This window comes from Bombina bombina, chromosome 3 (assembly GCF_027579735.1).
Source record: "Bombina bombina isolate aBomBom1 chromosome 3, aBomBom1.pri, whole genome shotgun sequence".
Lineage (NCBI taxonomy): Eukaryota > Metazoa > Chordata > Amphibia > Anura > Bombinatoridae > Bombina > Bombina bombina.
In genome coordinates this window covers 415,500,327-415,523,781 of record NC_069501.1, presented here as the reverse complement: position 1 = coordinate 415,523,781, position 23,455 = coordinate 415,500,327, and the positions used below count along the sequence as shown (strand labels likewise).

The 23,455-nt window shown below is 36.4% G+C and overlaps 1 protein-coding gene and 1 pseudogene across 1 annotated transcript in view; one reads left to right on the top strand and one right to left on the bottom strand.

Annotated features, from left to right (window-relative positions):
* CDK18 (cyclin dependent kinase 18) overlaps positions 1-23,455 on the top strand; it is a 455,832-nt gene that overhangs the window by 6,435 nt on the left and 425,942 nt on the right. The window lies entirely within an intron of this gene.
* On the bottom strand, positions 5,395-5,706 carry LOC128653376 (histone H4-like; annotated as a pseudogene).

Genomic DNA, 23,455 nt, shown 5'->3' with positions numbered 1-23,455 from the left:
TTGCCCGTAGTGCCATTCATGGAGTAAAAAATAAAAATGGTAAGCAACATTTTTAGATTAAAATATTCTTTTTTGAATCGTCTTTGCAAAAACTAACAATTGCAACAATACAGGCTCCGAAGCAAATAGATAAAAAGGTAAATTCATTGAAAGTTTGTTGTAACCATCATCATGGAATAATTATAAAATAAGTGAAGTTTAAAGGGACATGAAACCCAACATTTTTCTTTCATAAATCAGATAGAGAATGCCATTTAAAGCAACATTCAAATTTACTTCTATTATCTAATTTGCTTCATTCTTTAGATATAATTTGTTAAAGAAATAGTAATGCACATGGGTGAGCAAATCACATGAGGCAGCTATGTGCAGCCACCAATCAGCAGCTTATGCTTTCAACTAATAATATCAAGAGAATGAAGCAAATTAGATAATAGAAGCAAATTGGAAAGTTGTTTAAAATTGCATGTTCTTTCTAAATCATGAAATACATTTTTGGGTTTCATGTCCATTTAAAGGGACAGTAAACACCTTGTAATTACAAGACATTTTTGTTGTGTTACTATATGATAACATATCAGCCAAGTCTAAACATATTTAAAACAAATTAACATCCTTTTTACTACAAATATTTTTCAAAAGCCAAACTACACCCAATTTTTTTGGAGAAGGCAATCTGGGCTTTAGTCCGCAGACGTCAAGGCTAATCACTGTAATATAGTTAGTATACAATGCATTGTCTTGCAGTTGTTATCTGATAAGCCATTTAGGGGAAGGGATGTAGCAGGGTTAGTCTTAAGAAGTCAGCAGGGAGCATTTTAAGTTCTGAGAATTAGAAATTGCTCAGTTTGATCAAAGCTAAATTACACGAAAATGGGGTAAAATAAACAATGAAAATGTATTGCAAAGTTGTTTCATTACGCATAACTAAACATCTTATATAAAAATGTGTTTACTGTTTCTTTAAGGTAAACAGGCAACTAGACCAAACAACATTTTCATACAATCATATACAGGTCTAAACTCACTGGTTAAAGGGACAGTCTAGTCAAAATTAATCTTTCATTGTTCAGATAGGACATGCAACTTTCCATTTGACTTTTATCATTAAAGGGACAGTCAAGTCCCAAAAAAACTTTCATGTTTCAAATAGGGCATGTCATTTTAAACAACTTTCCAATTTACTTTTATCACCAATTTTGCTTTGTTTTCTTGGTATTCTTAGTTGAAAGCTAAACCTAGGAGGTTTATATGCTAATTTCTTAGACCTTGAAGGCCGCCTCTAATCTAAATGCATTTTGATAGTTTTTCACCACTAGAGGGCATTAGTTCACGTGTTTCATATAGATAACATGGAGCTCATGCACATGAATTTACCATGGAGACAGCTCTGATTGGCTAAAATGCAAGTCTGTCAAAAGAACTGAAATAAAGGGGCAGTTTGCTGAGGCTTAGATACAAGGTAATTACAGAAGTAAAACGTGTATAATTATAACTGTGTTGGTTGTGCAAAACTGGGTAATTGGTAATTAAGGGATTATCTATCTTTTAAAACAACAAAAATTCTGGTGTTGATTGTCCCTTTAAATTTGCTGTGTTCTCTTGGTATTCTTTATTAAAACCGAAACCTAGGTAAGATCATATGCTATTTTCTAATCCCTTGAAGGCTGCCTCTTATCTCAGTGCATTTTAACATCTTTTCACAGCTAGACAGCACTAGTTCAGGTGTGCCATATAGATAACATTGTGCTCACTCCTGTGGAGTTACTTATGAGAAGGCATTGAGTGGTTAAAATGCAAGTCTGTCAAATTAACTGAAATAAGGGGACAGTCTGCAGATGCTAAGGTACAAGGTAATCACAGAGGTTAAAAGTATATTATTATAACTGTGTTGTTTATGCAAAATAAGGGAATGGGTAATAAAAGGATTATCTATCTTTTTAAACAATAACAATTCTGGAGTAGACTGTCCCTTTAAGTAATCTTTGCTCATACAGAAAGGTTATATTGAGAAAATGATCAAACCTGCAAACCTATAATAGATTTTCTTCAGGGACATTACATATTCTATGTCACGTATCCACTGAGCATAATCTGGTACTTGAGTCTTCTTCCAGAATCTAGTAATTAATCTTTTAGCACTGTTAAGCATATACTGGAACAGTTGCTTTCTGTACATGCATTGAAAAGGCGGAGGTTTATTTATCAGTATAAGGGAAGGGTCTAGTTATATTTGTTTCCCTAAAGTATCTTGGATACATTTTGAAATGAGTTCCCAGAATGGTCTTACAAGAGTGCAGTGAGTCTGTACTACCCCACTCTCTCCAGCATTTTTAAGATGCTGCTAGAAATATATTGTGGAGACGTGTTGGGGGTGAGATATCATCTGGATAATATTTTATCATTTCTTTCTTCTTTTGTGGCAGAAGGAAAGCAACTTTTAATGCAATTTATATTAGAAAGTTGGTTGCAAAATTATCTTGATGGTATTGAAACAACAGAGATATCTATTTACAAGATGTACCTTATAGTAAAATTACTAGGATGCATCTTCCAGCAATCAGCATTATATACATACAATCAATAAGTAATGGAAATGTTACTTTTAGTTAAAAGGACATGAGACACAAAAAAATTATTTCATGATTTAGACAGAACATGTGATTTCAAATTTAGTTGTTTTATCTAATTTGTTTCATTCTCTTGGTATTCTTTGTTGAATACCTAAGAAGGCTCAGCAATGCATTACTGGGAGATAGCTGCTGATTGGTGGCTGCACATAAATGCCTATTTTCATTGGTTCACCAGATGTGTTCAGCTAGTTCCCAGTAATGCATTATTGTTCCTTCAACAAAGGATACCAAGATAATGAAGCAAATTTGATAATATAAGTAAATTGGAAAGTTGTTCAAAATTGCATGCTCTATCTGAATCACGAAAGAAACATTTTTGGTTTGATGTCCCTTTAAAGAATAAATTGTGCTAATTATTATGATCGGTATATCCTTAGCTGTGTAAAATGTGTGTGGTAGCATAACGTTACTGTCTTCACCACTTGAGATGGCTTTTCTTTTAAAGTGTAACTACTACATTAGATATTCTTAGTAATTTCTAAATAGTTTTAAACTGTCTTTACCATATTCTGTTATTGTAAAAAATGTATGCCTCACTACAGAGAACTTTACTACATAAATTGAATTTTAGTCTGAAATTAACATATAGGGCCCGTGGCCGGATGAACTAAAACCCTCTGCTCTGACGAGAGTATCTAGGACGTATTGTCAGTTGTGTGATGTACCTCAAACAAGTTTAGAAAGACAAATTGTAGCTTGAGAGCTATTTATCTCACTATTCAGGGCTCTGGGTGTCCCCAGTGGCACCCGTTGTGGTCTTCTGCTGCTGTAGCCCATCTGCTTCAAAGTTCGACGTGTTGTGCATTCAGACATGGTATTCTGCATACCTAGGTTGTAATGAGTGGTTATTTGAGTTACTGTTGCCTTTCTATCATCTCGAACCAGTCTGCCCAGTCTCCTCTGACATCAACAAGGCATTTTTGTCCACACAACTGCCGCTCACTGGATATTTTCTCTTTTTTGGACCATTCTCTGTAAACCCTAGAGATGGTTGTGCATCAAAATCCCAGTAGATCGGCAGTTTTTTAAATACTTAGACTAGCCTGTCTGGCACCCATTTCATGTTCAAAGTCACTTAAATCCCCTTTCTTCCCCATTCTGATTCTCTGTTTCAACTTCAGCAAGTCGTCTTCAACACGTCTAAATGCCTAAATGCATTCAGTTGCTGCCACGTGATTGGCTGATTAGCAATTTGTGTTACCAAGCAATTGAACAGGTGAACCTAATAAAGTGGCCGGTAAGTGTGTGTGTATATGTGTGTATATGTATGTATGTATGTATATATATATATATATATATATATATATATATATATATATATATATATATATATATATATATATATATATATATATATATAGGTACAAACCCCCAAATCCAGAATTCCAAAACCAAACCTTATTCTGAAATCCAATTTTTTTACTTAATATTTGTAAGTCACAAGCTTTTCTGCCTGTGTTTTTGTTTATGTTATAAATTAAAAAGCAAAACTCACACTGTGAGCCCTTCCCAGTCAAATACCTTTGCAACATTATTTTAAATACATTTTTATGTTTTAATGTTTTTTTAAAAGAAATACATCAAATTCTTATGTTCTTCACTCAGAAGAATATATTAGATTGGTCTATCTATCTATCTATCTATCTATCTATCTATTTGTCTATCCATCTATCTATCTACAGGTATAGATATATTTTAATATATATATATATATATATATATATATATATATATATTAAAAAGAATAATTTCTTCTAAGTGAAGAACATAGGAATGTGAAGTATTGGGCTTTAGCACAGTCTGTCTAGCGCAGCTTACGGTAAGTGCCCAAGCACCCTAAAAGATGATTTTTGACACTAGAAGTAATTTAGAACTTCTTTTGTTTTGTTTTATTGCACTCAATAGCTGAATCATGATTGTTTCATTCTGACTTCCATTCAGTTTTACAGTTTAAAAAGTCCCAGCACAAAAAACAATGTAGTTCCACATTTAGTTGAACCTTTACTGTAATAAACAATGTTTGTATTTGTTTTATTATTTATTTTTATTGATAACTGAACATTCTTGAACATCTTCCTATTTTTAGATTGGGAGGGTGAAAGAAAAGATAAATCAAACGTTTTAATTTGAGGAAGCAGCAGGGGACATTTTGTTTTATAACCTCTGGCACTGAAGCTACAGGGTTAAAGAGATTGCGTGGTATTGTTTAGTAATTGTGATAGCCCCTTTATTGGATTGGTAATAATTAACCTATTCAGTGCCAGGATGCATGCAGGGAGCAGATCTGCAGAATGCTTCACCCCCCTCAACCGTCTACCTTTGCCTCCTGTCAGTTTTATTACTAATTAACGACTGCGGCTGTATAACTAAGAGAGAATCAAAGCAGCTGTCTCCATTCACAGAGCGCTGATCCATTCACCCCAGGGATACAGAGCTTTAATGTGTGTGGCTCTGTTTAGTGTATCAGGAGTTAGCCTGTTGTGGAGCACCTGCAAGTCTCTTAATCATTTCTAGTGAGGGGAGTGCTGCAGCCCCTTATGAAGTGTCTGTCTGCAATATCTAGGGACTTTTCCTCTCACTCTTACCCCTATACAATTATTATTATTATTATTATCTTTTATTTATTTGGGTACAAAGATAGGGGTATACAATGAGAAGTGTGATAAAATACAAAACATAACAAACTGAACAAATCTAGTACAGGAGGAAGAGGGCCCTGCTCCGGAGAGCTCACAGTCTGCAGGTTTTGAAAAGAATGTGTTTAACCCCGGAAGCCGTAGAGAGTGCGGCCCTGGCATTTCAGAGCATACACCACATCCATAGCGGTCACGGTCTTCCTCTTGGCATGCTCGTTGTAGGTGACGGTTTATCGGATGACATTTTCCAGGAAGACCTTGAGCACTCCGCGGGTCTCCTTATAGATGAGGCCGGAGATTCGCTTGACACCTCCCCTACGTGCCAAGCGCCGGATAGCCGGCTTAGTGATGCCCTGGATGTTATCGCGAAACACTTTATGGTGCCTCTTGGTGCCTCCTTTACCCAGACCCTTCCCGCCTTTACCGCGTCTGGACATGATTCTCTCAGATCAGCTAAAGCAATCTCTTAAAACCCATTTATTCAGTGCCAGTGATAGGCAGCTAGTGCCTACTATGGCCTTTTAAACTGAATATTGGATCAACAGCAAATCTATTACAATGTACTGTGTACCTTTTAGTAGATTGTGATACCTTTTGATGGACCAACAAAATCAAGTTTGTTTATTTTTTTTATTTCATAAGCTTTCAAGACCTCACAGGGGTCTTCTTCAGCTATTATCTAAATCTGATAAAGTGACCTGTGAGCTCTTAAAAGCTTATGGAATACAAAAAATCTTGACACAATCTATCACAATCTACTAAATGAACATTCTCTCTGGTACCAATACCGCAAAACACCTTTTTTCTGTTAATGTACTATGTAGGTAGATCTATTGTATTATAGGAACACAGAGACTGTATGCACCTATGCTCTGTCCAGTCACATTCCCACTTAGAGAGCATGTAGTGGTCTTTTTTAATTTGCACCATGGAATGATGGGATAGACACCACCGCTTGGGAGCTGGTACAGTTTTGAATGCAGTTCAATTGATTATATGAACATATTGAGCATATGCAGTCTGTGCTATGTGTGCAGTAAAAGCTATTACTGAATCCGTTTATTGATTAAATGCTTCTGTTCAAAACGGAAATGTACTTAATTTTGACTATTATCTTGCTACAAAGGTACATAATATTTTAAAATGAAAGCAGTTTTTTTTTTTTTAATTGCTCCATAAAAACTTTTCCTAGCTTAAATAGTCACTAAATAATGTGTTATAAGAGAGTTTGTAAAAACAAAATTGTAAAAACAAAACTGCTCTGTTAGAATAGAGCTTATTTAAATATGTACATATTTTGGGGTAAGATGTATATTAGGGAAAAAAATAAAGGATATAAAATATAATATTGTCCATTTCAGAATAATGACAAATGCCACTGAAGGCTGCATGTGGTCCTGAGTGCAAGGATATATTTTACAAACCGCCTGTATACCATAATTTCTAGTAGGTCCTGGAGATGTACCAAGAACATGCACTGTCAGAAAAAATGTGCAAAAATTGTACTTTTAGGGGTACAACAGCTTGTCACTGGGGCAGTACCCTCAAAGGTACACCCGCTGTACCCTTTAACATGTGTACAAATTAGTTCCCCTTACAGATTGTACCTTTCAAAGGCAAACATGTACCTTTGGTGACTAGATTGGACCTCAGTGCAATGGTACCATAATGTACCCTTAAAAATGGTGCAAATGGGGGGCGGAGCCAAGCAGCGCACAGCAATGGTTGTGTGAGATCGGAGCTCCGGAGTATGATACACTAAAAAGGTGGTTAATGCCCTGAGGTGGAACGACAAAAGGCAAGCCCATTCCAGACTAAGCGACAGGGAAATGTCCTGGCTGGTTTTCTGAAAGCTCCGGTCACCCCAACTACATGCAGCAACTTTTGAGCCTAAAAGGAGTTGGGAGCAAATGCAGCGGGCGCCATTTTGGTTGCGCCACGCAGCAACTGAGAGGAATACAGATGGACTTGTAGCTGATGTATGCTGAAGGGTGAGCATTATTGAAGCATAGGTGGCAGTAGAATTGACACTGTTTGGCACTGGTGATAGTAACTCAGTTGTGGGGAAATTAAGGAATAACAGATAGAGAGCTATAAAGGCAGCGGCGCAATACAAGCAAGATGCACTACATCTAAAAACGCACATGGCTGCTACTGCTGTGACTATGCAATACAGGTCTTAGCCTAATATGAAAAAATACATGAACGCCTGATACCCCAAGCGGTAGTTATATTGAATGTGGTCAATTTAAGCAAGTCTCTGGAGGATTGTATACTTAGAATAGCAGATCCCTCTTGCAAAGCTGGTAATATTATAAACCCACAGGACTATAGAGACACACATCAAGCTTTAATTTCACATACTCTCAGAGTATTTGTCCCATCTTACACCCGGTAAAGGTAACACTTATACTGAAGACTGCTGAGATAAAAAAACAAAGCACTTTATACATATTATCGTTAACCACAGGACTGTGCAGAGATCTAGGTAGACAGCAGCTACTTTTAAACTTAAGATGTCTTCCAGAAGAGTTCAGAAACCTGAGAAAAGTAGTAAAATAACCTCCATGGACACATTCCTGAGATCCAATATACCTAGCAAACAAATAGAAACTACAACTATGGAGACAGAGGGTGACTCTGATATGGACTCTGAGCATTGTAAATCCCTAGATGCCCAGACACCTGCAACTAAGGCTGATTTAACCCTGTTAGTTTCGAAGCAAGACATTGCAACAAACTTTGAGAAATTGTGGGACAAAATTGATGGTCTCCACGCCACAGTAACCAGCAGTTTATCAGACATTAAAAATGATATACTAGAAATTGGAAACAGGGTAGACGCTTTGGAGAATGATAGAGGAGATTTAGAAGAGAATGTCTGTGTTATGTCGCAAACGGTTGCCTTCCAGCAACAACAAATAGCTGATCTTCAGGATAAGATGGCATAGATGTTGAAAATCGCAACAGAAGATCGAACTTACGAATAAAGGGCATACCAGAATCCATCAATGCACCAGACCTTCTCCCTTATCTACAGGGTCTCTTTAAAGCTATTACAATGGCTACAGACGACACGGACTATCAAATTGAGAGAGCCCACAGAGCACTTCGGGCTAGGCCACAAAGAGATATGCCACCAAGAGATGTGATCATCAAATTCCTCAAATTTATTGATAAGGAAAAAATCTTAAACGCATCTCGCAAGAATCCCACGTTCAAATACCAAGGGAATGTAGTACAGTTTTTCCAAGACCTGTGCGTGAGAACACTACAGCGACGGGGGAGATTAAGGCCATTAACATCACTGCTCAGAAAACATCAAATTCCCTACCGCTGGGGCTTTCCTTTTGCCCTTAACATACTCAAGGATGGCAAGGTGACCACGATTAGGACAACCCATGAGATACCTGAGGTTTGCAGAAGCTTTGGTATAGAAACACCGGACATCCCACCTGATCCTGACCCCAGGAGAAAACGGGGACACAAGCACCAATGCAAACAAACAAGAAATCCACTTGGACAAAAGTTAATAACAAGAGATTTAGACCCTGATCTCACCTTTGGACTATAACTGCCTAAAGATATATCGAATAGGAGAGACTGGTAAGACTTCCTCCTAGACATTGCCTCGGCAGTGTCGTGGAGGCTGCATGTTACATAGACAAATTATGATAGCCAAGGGTATGAGACTGTTAACATAAAGGTCACAAGTATGGGCTAAATCTTATCTGGTATACTATACCACCTATAGAAAACTGAGATAATGTTATGAGATACGTAGTATCATCTCCTACACGTTATGTTAATGCTTAATATACACTTCATGTTATGTATTTTTTGTTGTTTTTTCTGTTCCGCTCTACAGGGAAAATCAGAGTTATTTATGCTATTTAAATGTATTGAACTATGCCAGTCTCGCTTCACGCAAGGTAATAACCACACCCAGAGTTTCACTAGAGATAGAGATCAGGAGTTTGTTGTTGGGGTCTTACAGGATGGTAAGAATTGTGATATACTAAAGCAATCAGGTAGAAAGGAAGAGCTTATGAGTCATGACTGGTTGTATGATTGGGGTGATACATTATTATGACTACATCTCGAGACTTTCCTGGAGTTAGTTTGATATCTCACAATGTGAGAGATCTCAACTCAGATATACAGAGGAAGACTGCACTGACACAATACAAGAGGCTTAAAGCCAATATTTTGTTTTTACAGGAGACCCACTTTTTGAATACACAGATACCTAAGTACTGGTCCAGAGAATATACACAACACTTCCATGCTACTTCTGACAGAGTAGGGAGAGTAGGGAGTATCTATTTTGATTCACTCATCTTTAAATTTTGAACATAGGGACACAGTGAAAGACAAAGAAGGTCGATATATCTTGGTAAGGGGCAACATACAGGGTACAGAAATAGTACTTTGCAATATCTATGCGCCAAATGAGCAGCAGGAACCATTTTTTAGACATATATCTAACTTACTAACCAACTGGTCTAGATCGAGAATAATATTAGCAGGAGATTTCAATATAGATCTGGCAACGTTGAGGAAGATTACGACAGGGAATAGATCAAAGAAAAAATCAAGACAAAAAGCGATAGCTACAAAAATTGACGACTTACTTTCACCGCATGGGCTACAAGATAGCTGGGTTACACTATACGGGGACACAGCGGACACTACATACTATTCCTCAGCACACAAATGCTACACGAAAATTGATTATATCTTCACTAGCCAAATAATGCAGCCCACATTACGCAAGGCAAACATACATACATGTGTTTGGTCGGACCATTCCATTACACAACTATTTTTCGGTTCCATTGTGGACCCAGGTAGGACTAGAACATGGACGTTTGACCCGACCTGTCTAAAATACCCCAACACTAAAGACAAGCTTTTAAAAGCAATGAGTGACTACTGGAGAATCAATACTGATTCTACTGTGAACCCGATCTCGGTTTGGGCAGCGCACAAATCGGTGTTTCGAGGACTGTTAATCAAAGAAAAAGCCATACACAAGAAAGAGACCGACAATAGATACTTGAGGTTACAGCAGGATATTGACTCTTTAGAAAAGGAGCACAAACGGACTAATTCACGACTCATTTTGCAGACCCTGACACAGAAAAAAACAGATTTGCTTGCATTATTAAATAATAACTCTATTAGGGCAGCCCAAAGGCTTAAAGCTAACTACTTCATATATGCAAACAAGCCTGACAGGTATTTAGCCAAAAAAATTAGAGATGAATATCAGTCAGTATCTATTCCGAGTATACAGACAGGGACAGGGAGTATTACATCCCATCCACAAGAAATTGTGGACACGTTTGCAGAATACTATAGGAACCTGTATGATGGGGAGAAGGTCCAACATAATACTCAAACACAAATCGTGCTTGAAAATTTCTTAGATTTAGCAAACTTTCCACACTTGACTACAGAAGACCAGGACAAATTAAATGCAGAAATCACACAAGCTGAAGTGGTGACAACTATAAAAGAGCTCAAACAAGGCAAGGCTCCGGGTCCTGACGGATTCCCGGGGGAATATTATAGACTCTTCAGACAGATCTTGATCCCACATATAGTTAAATTTGCCAACCATATTCTAGAAGGCCAGCCCATATCTGCTGACCTTTTACAAGCCAAAATCATTGTAATACCAAAAAAGTGTAGAAACGCTACACTGTGTTCAAGTTACAGACCCATATCTCTAATAAACCAAGATATGAAAATTGTTACTAAAATCCTGGCTAACCGCTTGAAACATATTCTACCCTCTATTGTGCACCCGGACCAGGTAGGGTTCATAAAAAATAGAGAGGCTCCAGACAACATTAGACGCATGATTACGGTTATGGATTATTTGCACCATGAGCGAACGCCTTCTCTGGTCCTATCCTTGGATGCGGAGAAGGCGTTCGATAGGGTGGACTGGGTGTATATGGATACAGTTTTGACAAGGGTGGGGTTCACTGGGTCATTCATGACAGCACTGAGAGGTTTGTACTCAATACCCACAGCGTATATCAGAGCTATTGGACATCAGTCCAACACTTTTAATATTCTTAATGGCACCAGGCAAGGCTGCCCCTTGTCGCCCCTTCTTTTTGCGATATGTATCGAACCACTAGCTGCAAACATAAGAAACTCTCCAGACATCTCAGGCATGCAAATACAACATTTTCAGCATAAGATCACCCTGTTCGCAGATGATGTATTGTTAACAGTCACTAGGCCACTCATTTCACTTCCCAACATATATAAAATTATACAACAGTTCTCCTCCGTTTCAGGATATAAAATAAACTTAGACAAATGTGAGGCGCTCTCAATAGGTCTACCAAAACAAACTATCAAACTGATAGAAACAAACTTCGACTTTAAATGGGTGAAAGATGACATAAAGTATTTGGGGATTAGACTAACGGCACAATCTACCCAATTATATAGAGCTAACTATATACCTATGTTTAAATCAATCAGATCTGATCTACAGAAGTGGAAGAAGCATAACTTCTCCTGGTATGGAAGACTTTCGTCGATTAAGATGAACATTCTCCCAAGAATCCTGTACTTATTTCGCTCCTTACCTGTAAAGATAGATACATCTGACTTGAAGGCCCTTCAGACAGACTTACATAGATTCCTCAGAGGATCTAGACATGCGAGGATATCTCGAGATACTCTCACCAGACATCGTCAGTTGGGAGGGGTGGGACTTCCTAATTTGATGGATTATTACTCAGCAGCTAGACTAGCTCAAAACTCTCTTTTAGGGAGGAAACAAGAGGACGTAGTATGGCCCCAGTTAGAAGCTATCATTGGGGGTTACGACGGCCCGGACGATATATTATGGGGTAAAGAAACTAGAGGGAGACCCGGGGGCTACCAAAACCTGATCACTAAAATAGCTATCAAGCAGCTAGCAATAACCAATAGAAATGGAACACTATTACCGACTAATTCTTTAATAAGACCATTAAAATATATAATTTCAGGAGAATTACATAAACTGATAGGCAAGTAGGCACATAAGGACTTATACCGGATAGCAGACTTTTTAATTAATAGGAAGATTTTGACTTACAATCAACTACAGGACAAACTTAGACCTATGCATCTGCACTGGTTTGTATATCTACAGATAGCCTCAGCTCTCACGCTGTATAACAGGACTGGGAGGGAGGCCAGGACCAAAAACATTTTTGAGAGACTGTGCAGTGCAGAAAATAGACTGAAAAGTGCGGTGTCCCACTTATATTTATATATACAGGAAACACACACAATTTCAAAGCCACAAACTGTCCTCCACTGGGAAGCAGACTTAGGTGAAACATATGACCTAAAGACTTGGAACCAGATTTTTCTGAATTCCAGTAGGGGCTTGCTGGGAGCGGACCTAAGGGAGAATAACATCAAGACAACATTTCGCTGGTATTTAGCCCCTTTAAAAACAGCACATATGGTGAAGGGAGGTTCCAGGCAATGCTATAGAGGTTGAACACAGCTAGGTACATACTTTCATATGTGGTGGGAATGCCCGGAGGTACGAAATGTATGGCTCGACCTATCTAAGATGATAACCACTATATTAGAGGAACAGGTAACACTGACGCCCATGCAGGCCTTGCTGATTGGTGAGGATCCAAGATTCAATGCACCTATAAATAAATTCATTAGAATTGTATGTACGGTGACTCGTATATCTATAGCAAAATATTGGAAGGTGGGAATACCGGAGAGAATGGAAGTGCTTGGGAGGATTAGAAGTATGTTTGGTTTATGCGAGACTGCAGCATACATACAAGACGAGGTGGAATCTTTCAATAGAGTCTGGTTTTACTGGATCCTTAATGAAAAACATGTATAGGATAAGCTAACATGTAAGGGAGAAAGAAACAGTAGTTTGAGAGCAGCAGTAGATACTGCAGATGAGAGTACTTGGTGGGCTCTGTGGATGTTTAAGACGTGGAGATTGCTTAAGAAATGTTTATTGATAATACAACAAATGAAATGGTGAGGCGAGCTGGCATAATGGTTATATAGGTTATTCATGTTAATTGTTAAACATTGTTAGATCTTTAAAATTGTAACAATTGGACTCATGTTTTTACTGGAGCTTCAACCTGTAACACACAGTGAAGATTAGTTAAAGAAAATGTTGATATGAAAAACGCAGTACAGTGATAAGAAATGTGAAATAGATGCTTTACAGTTGTGACTTATTTATTGTATCTGCTATTGATATAGACTGTGTATTGTACCGATTGTTCAATAAAAAAAATATTTCAATCTAAAAATGGTGCAAATGTAGTCTTTTAAGGGTACTGCCCCAGTGACAAGCCCTTTGTACCTCATGATAACAAATTTGTACTCAACACAGCGTATTAAAATTCTGTTCCATCAAATTTATTATATAACATTCATTATGCATTCATTTAATGTGTACTTTTTTCAGACAGTATTACAATGTGTAGCCAAACAGCAGGTCCTAAGACTGCTGCAGGAATTCCTGAAACAACCAGGATAACCAGTTCCATAAGGAGATACTGAACATGATGTAAGTAAGGTAGCTCAGTTGGTAAAATGCCCTGACTACAAAAAAGCCTGTTTAACAAGAGATCCAAGGTCACAGGTTCAAATCTCGGCAGGGCCAACTCCATCCTTCCGAGGTCGATAAAATTAGTACCATTAAATTGGGTAATAATAACAACTATTACTATTCAGCTGCCGATTTGGATAATTCTGAGAGCGAGCGCTGAAAAAGTGCTTTGAGTCCCACTGGTAGAAAGGCGCTATATAAATGCTAGTTATTATTATTATGAACATGTTTTATTTCCCTCTGTACTACACTCTAACACCCCATTTAACTTAGGGTACATGCCACATAAAACATAAATATATAGAAAACATATAGAAAACAACATAATAATAAAAAAATTAACTCTAACGAAAGGAAGGGGAGGGATAAAAAATAAAACTTACAACCATACATTGAATTGTCACTCTATATAGAATATATATGCAAATTAGTCTATTTCCCCAGTACACATTTTGGTGATGAACCTTCTACCAATAGATGAAGCTGTGTTACACATGTCAAGGAACTTTCAACCAATAGATGGCGCTATGGCGTGTTACACAATGTCCATGTATGTGACTGGGGAATGGTTACAATTTTTTTTTTTTTTTTAAAAAAACAGGTTCTTAAACAGCTCTTGTTTATTTTATAGAGTTTAAAATGAAAAATGTTATCTGTAATTTTTGTTAATACATTTGCTTTATCTTTAAGAGTTATCATCGTATTGCTCTAAATAAAAACATTAAAATGTTGACAGCTTGTGTGCTATTTAGAACCAGCAACACAGTATCATTGAAGATATGGGTTATTAAGTATTTTTTGTTGCTTTGTCCACCTCTTGCATATTACCAACAACCATTGAACATTAATTATTTTGCTGTACAACATGTATGTTAAATTCATTTTTGGTGACTGCCAGTTATGTGTTCAATTAATAATTGAGGTGCACAAACTATATATGGACTTGCAGGGTTTGGAAGCCTTGAACCACCCATCCCCCTCAACCTTTTAGTCACACAAGTGATTGTACATTTTTGGGGGATTAAATCGTACAGACATGGACCCTTTGACAGTTGGAAACATATTTGTACCTTATTTACCTCTAAATGGTACATATTAGTTCCTTAAGGTGTAATTATGATTGAGGGTACAACCACAGCAGTTGTACCCTAAGTGTTCACAAATGTTCCCCAACCGTACCTTTTTTCTGACAGTGTGGAGGTGAAGGAGATTTGTGAGCAGGGACCTGGTGGGTGGAGCTAGTACAGTAGAGCAGAACCTTGGGTGCAGGACATGGTGGGTTTAGGTGGAGGTGGGAGCCTGGGCACATTTTAAGCAGAACCAGACAGTCCCTAAAAACCAGAACCTTTGCCCTGTCTTGGGAAGCTGCAGGAAGGATAGCAGGCTTACATTACAACACGTGACAGTCCCACAAGATCCAGGTGGTGGTGTGGTATGAATTTAGCCAATCACCGTGGCTCTTTCCCTCTCACTGTTTGGGCACCTTCAAAGGTCATAAAAGTCTGTTATGATAGTACTGCACCATCACTCTATTATAATACATTTTTTAATGTAAGAGCTTTAAAAAAGAAAAAGCTGCTTTAGTCATCTTTGCCAGCCCCAGCATACTATATTCACTTTAAAGGGAAAGTTTATCCTACATTTTTCTCTATTCAATTGTTTACATATATATTATCCTTTAACTATATTTCAGCATTTGAAATTGATGATTTTGCCTGTCGTATCCCTACCTGTATTGAAAGTTTCTATACTTAAGTATAGATTAAAGAAAACATAGCCAGCAGAAGAAAATACACTTCCTGTTGGAGGTAGAAGATATAAGCTATACAAAATTAATTTTCAACAAGTCTTTGGTTTACTGAGATAATATAAAGAAGCATGTGTGTGTACAGTGATAAACTAGGGATATCTGATTTCCCTGCAAGCTCACCCCATTTTCATGGGTTGCTGTTTCAAAGAACAAAACCAGCTATTTTAAATACAAAAAATAAACCCAAAGGAGCAATTTGTCATACATTTTATACTTTGCAGTTGGTGTAACAAATCATTGGAAATACATAAATTAAAACAATTTCACAGTACACTATCCCTTTAAATGTTTCTCATTCTGTTCCTGTTCATATAGGTCTCTGACGAGAAAAACAGTCTTTAACACATTCTATCATTGTATTATGGTTCATTGTGATGCAGATAAGGTATTGTAGAATATTGTGTAATACAAAGTCTGCAACTAGATGCAGTGTGTTGTCACTCTAGAGAAGATCAGGGAGGGCCAGTCAGCCAATCAGGAGAGAAGTATGTACATATCCGCCGGCACTAATTATGGCATTGGCAGGAGCATTTTAGTGCATTAGCAAACATTTTATTATAAAGAGACAAACATTTGAGATTGTTATATAAAATGTTTAATTATGTGTACAAAAAATATTGCAATATACTTTCATAATTTACTTTGTCACCTTTTCTGTACTGTAAAAGGATAGAAACATGAAAAATGAAAATGCTCTAACGTGTTTGAGCTTTTTATTATTCAGTTTTTGCTTGCATTATAGCTTTGCAGGGGTTAAACACATAGTTAAAGCCAGGTCCAGGAGAGCACTACTCGGACCTAGCTGAACACATCTAGTGAGCCATTGACAAGAAGCTTATGTGTGTAGCTGCCGGTGCTCTGACAAAATGCAGAAGGACATTTGGCAGAAGGACATTTGGCAGACGGGCATTTGGCCGACGGACATTTGGCTGACAGACAGAAAGCTAAAGAATGTTCCGATTTCGGCCGAGGGCAGATACGTTCCAGAGTGCTCTGTTCTAATCAGAGCCTCTGGCTCCGCAACTGCCTCTGGGAACCTTACCATGGGTCCCAGGCCGCACGTCTTGTAATTCTCTGTCTGGGAAATTATCTATCAAATCTATCTATTTATCTATCAAATCTATCTATCGTATCTATCAAATGTATCTATTGCATCTATTGATCTATCTATCTAATCTATGTATCTATCTATCTATCAAATCTATCTATCTCGTAGCCGGACTGTTATCTGACAGCCACTTGTGTGTCGGCCAAATGTCTGTCTGCCAAATGTCCGTCGGCTAAAAGTCCGGCCACGGTAGCTACCAGTCACCAGCTAGCTCCCTGTAGTGCATTGCTGCTTCTGAGACCACCTAGGTATGCTTTTCTACAAACGATAAACAGAGAATGAAACAAATGTGATATTAGAAGTAATCATTTTAAAATTACATACTCTATCTAAATCATGAACGTTTAATTTTTACTTTCATGTTCCTTTAACAATGAAAATGGTGATATTTCCAATTCTTCTGAGTTTCTATAAAGTAATGAGTTATGCCATGTTGAAACTCAGGTTTCCCTTATCAAATCTCTTCTGCTGCTGAGGAAATCAGGTACAGATAAAATGTGCAAACGATGGCTGTTTTGAGACTGGGTGAAGTATAGTAATGTTAAAGGGACATTAAACACTTTAAGATGGTAATATAAAATGATAAATCATGTGTGTGTATATATATATATATATGCGATGGGAGAGGGTTTTAGGCAGTTGCGCCACAACAAGAGTAATAGTAGTATTGCAGTGAAATGCTCTTTGAGGATGTCCAGTGCCTGCTGCTATTAGTGGTGTCTCATTCCTCCTGAATGAGACTAAAGTGGTGAGAATTGGAATAGAGTGAGTTCTAATAGCGCTTGCAGAAGATGTTCCTCACAGGCAAATAGGAGGGATGAAAACAAAAATGGGAATATCCCCAGATGAATAAGGGCAATATGAGGAGAAATTAAACAATAATAAATGCTCACCTGTTGGATCACAGGGACCAGCAATCAGCGACGGGTGGAAATGGATGGTGTGTGAAAACACCAAAGCACATGTAAGGGAGACAAGACAAATATGCACCCAAAAGGATATTTATGTGTATATTAATATCTCATAATATCAACCGGAGGCTGCTTGTGGGAACCTCCAATTCTTACCACACTGTATAAGTGGACAGAGGGTAAAGAGGAAGGAAGTTCCTATTTATTATAAGCTGATAACCAAAAAAACTAAATATTTTAATGATGAAAAAGGATAAAAAGGAAGATATATGAAAAAAATATATATATGCGTGAATATGAAGAAATAAACAAGAGAATTAAAAACAGATATAATTTATTATTGTACTCTTAAAAATATATATTACTCTTAAAAATATATATATAAAAAAAGGGGGTATGCAAATATGTGTTATAAAATTTAGCAGATGGAAAATATAAATAAAAAACATATGATAATAGCCAAATAGGTAAAAATGGAGTGAATGAGTAGCCAGGCAGCAGGAAAGAATATGGTGCCGAATAGGTGGCGGATTTACTTACTATAAAAATAAAGCTGAGGATGGGTGGTGCCCAATGGTAGGGTCCTAGGGTTCGAAAAAGGATTTGGAAAAAACGGCTGAGACCACCAGCGCTGCACGGTGCAGCTAGTAGCGAGGTCTCGGCGTGTGTTTCGGAATTCCGGAAGTGACGTCACGAACGTGCGTCACGTGCCTTACGCGTTTCGTGAGCGTATCAGCTCACTTCATCAGAGGCTAATGGATCTATTAGCATCCTGGGTACCCTTAAATAGCGTCAAGCTATTTGATACGAAAAAGGGAGGAGCATATAATGATCTAATTAATCCGATATGTATTTTTTGTGTATACAGGGCATTTGTTGATAACGGAGAATAGTTTCAAAACATAGGATTATGTGGAAAAATAAAAGATATAAATAATGAATAAAAAGGGAAATAGTGGATAATCCGTGTTTATAAAAATTGGGATAATTGGAATCATAAAATTTTTTTTAAAATTTTTTATATAAAAGTTATAAAATATGGAAAAAGAGATGAATAAAATAAAATAAAATAGAATTTGGATAACCTAAAGTATTATTAGCAGATTGAAATGTAGGGATATGTATGTATATGTAATTATGTTTATACATATTTATATAAAAAAAGAAATCAATAGGAATAAAAATGAAAATAAAAATGTAATGAAATCCTTGGTATTTTTAGTGCTTTAAAGGAAGGCTGCTAGATCTATATCAGTATTCAGGCCATATGGTTTCCTGGTTTTTAATTTGTGAATCCAGTATGTTTCTCTCTTTCTTAACTGGAGTAATCTATTTTCTCCTACTCTGTATGGAATGTGTTCAATGGCTTTAATTTTTAGGCCTTCCACACTTTTTTCGTGGAATTCCTCGAAGTGGGTACCAATGCCATACTCTGGTTTGTCACTGGTTATGTTTTTTGTGTGTTCTAAAAATCTAGTCTTCAGTGTTCTTTTCGTTCTACCTATATATATTTTATTACAGCTGCAGGTTAATTGGTAGACAACAAATTCGGATTTGCAGTTCATCAAACTCCTGATTTCAAATTTGTTTTTTTCATTATCCGTGATCCATTTGTTTTCTTCCTTGTTTTTACTGATATGTTCGCAACACACACAATTCTTCCGATTACATTTGTAAAAACCTTTAGTTTTGGTTTCTAGCCAATTTCCCTGAGTTGATGCTTTTTTAGTTTTTAGTTTAGTGGGAGCTAGTATATTTTTAAGACTTGTGTTTTTCTTGTAGGTAATTTTCGGTTTCTCCGGTAATGTTTCCTTTAGGAAGGGATCCTTCATAAGCAGATGCCAGTGCTTATTCAATATTTTTTCAATGTTTTTGGCTCCACTATTGTATGTGGTGATAAACCTGGGACAGGTAGTGTAATCCATATCTGTATTATTTTTATTTTCTGTTTTTTTAATCTCTGTCTATTTTGCTTACTCTCTCATATGCTTTATCTACTATTTTCCTGTTATATTTTTTGTTATAAAACTTTTGTTTAAGCACACTTGCTGTTTCTTCAAAATCCTGATTTTTAGAGCAATTTCTTTTTATTCGTTGAAACTGACCGAATGGAATATTACTAATCCATTTCATGTGATGGTTGCTCGTGGCGTGCAGGTAGCCATTTGTGTCGGTTTCTTTTGTGTAGATTTTTGTTTCTATCTGTTCATTTTCAATGAATATAGTGATATCTAGAAAGTTTATTTCTTTCTTGCTCCATGTATTAGTGAATTTCAGATTCCAATTATTATTATTGATGTGATGGACAAATTCTTCAAAGTGCTTTTCATCTCCGTTCCAGATGATTATGATATCATCAATTAACCTTTTCCATGTAATTATATGTTCCAAGAATGTGTTGTTTTTCCATACGTGTTGGTCCTCAAAATCTTCCATATACATGTTGGCAAAACTAGGCGCAAACTTAGTGCCCATTGCTGTGCCGAATTTTTGGAGGAAAATTTTATTTTCAAATGTGAAGTAGTTTTTGGTGAGAATGAAGTTGATGCTTCCCCAAAGAAGGAAATTTGTTCTTTTTTGATATTTGTATCTGATGTAAGAATTCGGTTCACTGCATTTATACCTTTACTGTGTGGTATGGATGTGTACAGTGCAGTTACATCCAATGTTGCTAATGAGTAATTGTTATCCCAACGTATGTCTTTCAATATTGTGAGTAGGTGTGGAGTGTCCCTTAGGTATGACTTAATTGTTGGTACCACGGGTTGTAAGAAATGATCCACATATTCTGATAAATTACTAGTTAAACTGTTTATACCAGAAATGATTGGGCGTCCTGGAGGATTATTAGTGTCCTTGTGCACTTTTGGTAAGTGGTAAAATACTGCGGTTTTTATCATGTCTGTCGATAAGAATTTATATTCATCATCGTCCAAAATGTTTTCTTTCTTTGCATTTCTCAGTAATTGGGCATATTCATCTGTGAATTGGCTGGTGGGGTCTTTTGGTAGTACTTCATAGGTCTCTGTATCTGACAGTATCCTGTTAGCTTCGCTGATATAATCACCTTTGTTTTGTATTACTATAGAACCACCTTTATCAGCCTCTCTAAATACTAGTGTTTCATTTTTACTCAGGTTCTTTAGAATTCTTTCTTCTTTGTTTGTCAGATTTTTGTTATCCAATTTGAATGATTTACACATTGACTCTAAATCGTTAAGTACTAAGTCTTCAAATAGTGCTGAGGAAATCAGGTACAGATAAAATGTGCAAACGATGGCTGTTTTGAGACTGGGTGAAGTATAGTAATGTTAAAGGGACATTAAACACTTATATAAAATGATAAATCATGTGTGTGTATATATATATATATATATATATATATATTTATATATAAACAACTATGCAATATACTTTTATTATTTATTTTGTCCCCTTTTTCTGTAATTCCATTCTGAAATTGTGAACTTTTTAGTTCCTGTTAGAAGTAGAAGTGCTGACCACTGTTATATTTCACACAGCCTTTGACTGCACACTCTAGTGACCTATTTATAATTGTCCCTGATTGGCCACAGCAGAGAAGGTAACCAAAGTTACAGCATGGCCGTTGTTTTATAGACACTAAACTTTTACATTTATTTTCTCAATACTCAATATTTAAACAGCTAATTAAACTTTAAAAAATACATTGACATGGTATTCTCAGACTGATCTTTTCTTTTAATGCATTAACCTATCTAGCATTTATTTAGTGTTTAATGTCCCTTTAAAGAGACTTTAAACCCTATTAAATAAAGTTACTTTAAGATTGGTGTATTCCATACAGCCCCTGTTAGGTTAATATGTCCCTCATATGTCTCTGCAGAAAGGATTAGATACGAGAAGCCTAGGTTTCAACATGATGGTGCCCATTATTTTATAGAAACTAAAGTACTGTATTTTTTCCAATATTTAAACAAGTGACATACATTTACATCTAAATGTAATCTCTGCTTTTAATACATCATTATATCTAGCATTCATTTTCTGTTTTATTTCCCTGTAGCATTATTTTTTTTCTAACTACATGTTTCTGGCTCCTAAAATATTTAATAGACACACATATTAGTTGTTTGAAAAGCAAACTGTTGCTTACAGCCCACACCCACCTCCTCAAATCTTTGCCAAAAAGTGAGTATAAATGCTACAACGTCAACCACAGATTATACATCAACTGACACAAAACATAAATATTTGGTAGGACTATAATAGAGCAAGCAATGCCAGTTAGTAGAAGTGTCTTTCCTGGTAGCTACAGAACACTTAATTAGAAATGTCATACTCGCTCTGTCCATTAGCAGTGTTAATAGAGATGGCTAGAACATATTTTTATTATATCATGGAAACTTGTAAAAGTCTAAATGCACACTTGGCATTGTATAAAAATATTTCTAATAGTTACAAATCAAAACAAATGTTTTGTAACTTTCAGTCTAAAATAGATTCTGGATTGCACCAGACTATGAAAAATAATGGCTATAGGATTATAGAAAGAGTTTTTAGGAATATATGTAAATGCAGATTACAGGACCACTAAATGCTGCAGAATTGCATTATTAAAGGGACACTGTACCCAAAATATTTCTTTCGTGATTCAGATTGAGCATGAAATTTTAAGCAGCTTTCTAATTTACTCCTATTATCAATTTTTCTTCGTTCTCTTGTTATCATTATTTGAAAAAGAAGGCATCTAAGCTTTTTTTTGGATTCAGTACTCTGGACAGCACTTTTTTATTGGTCGATGAATTTATCCACCAATCAGCAAGGACAACCCAGGTTGTTCACCAAAAATGGGCCGGCATTTAAACTTACATTCTTGCATTTCAAATAAAGATACCAAGAAAATGAAGACAATTTGATAATAGGAGTAAATTAGAAAGTTGCTTAAAATTTCATGCTCAATCTGAATCACTAAAGAAAAATTTTGGGTACAGTGTCCCTTTAACAAGAGCATAATAAAAATACAATGATTTAGCACCTACTCAGACTTTCAAATAAGCAGTTGATTTTTTTTCTGGCAAATTTATTTTTTCTCCTATTTTCTGCCCCCCAGTATCATGTGACAGACATTTAGCCAATCACAGACTAGTATACGTATACCCTGTGAGGCTCGAGCTTGTGCACATGCTCAGTAGGATCTTGTTCGCCAGAAAGTGTGAACATAAAAAGACTGTGCAAAACTTGATAATGGAAGTAAATTGGTACGTGTCTTAAAACTGCTGCCACCAATCACCAGCTAGTTCCCAGTAGTGCATTGCTGCTTCTAAGACTACCAAGGTTTACTCTTCAACAAAGGATACAAAGAGTACAAAGCAATTCCATAATAGAAGTAAACTGGAAATTTGTTTAAAATTTTATGCTCTATTCAAAACTTGAAAGTTTAATTTAGATTTTATTGTTCCTTTAAAAAAAAATTTCTTTGTTGCAAGTAAATTTTTTTTTTTTTATATGTCATCAATTGTGTTTTGAAAGACGTTCCTGTGCTGAATACAACTACTTTTTAATATCAGTCATGTGATGGTGTGTAACACTCTCCCAGTTGACCATATCAACCATTAGAGATAATTTGCACACAAACATGCATTTCCTGTTAGTTTCAGTACTAAACAGATTTAAAATAAAGGGATCTTTTCATACTAAAATGACCTGCTTTAATAGAAATAATGACCCTGGCAATCTATGAGGTTAGGGT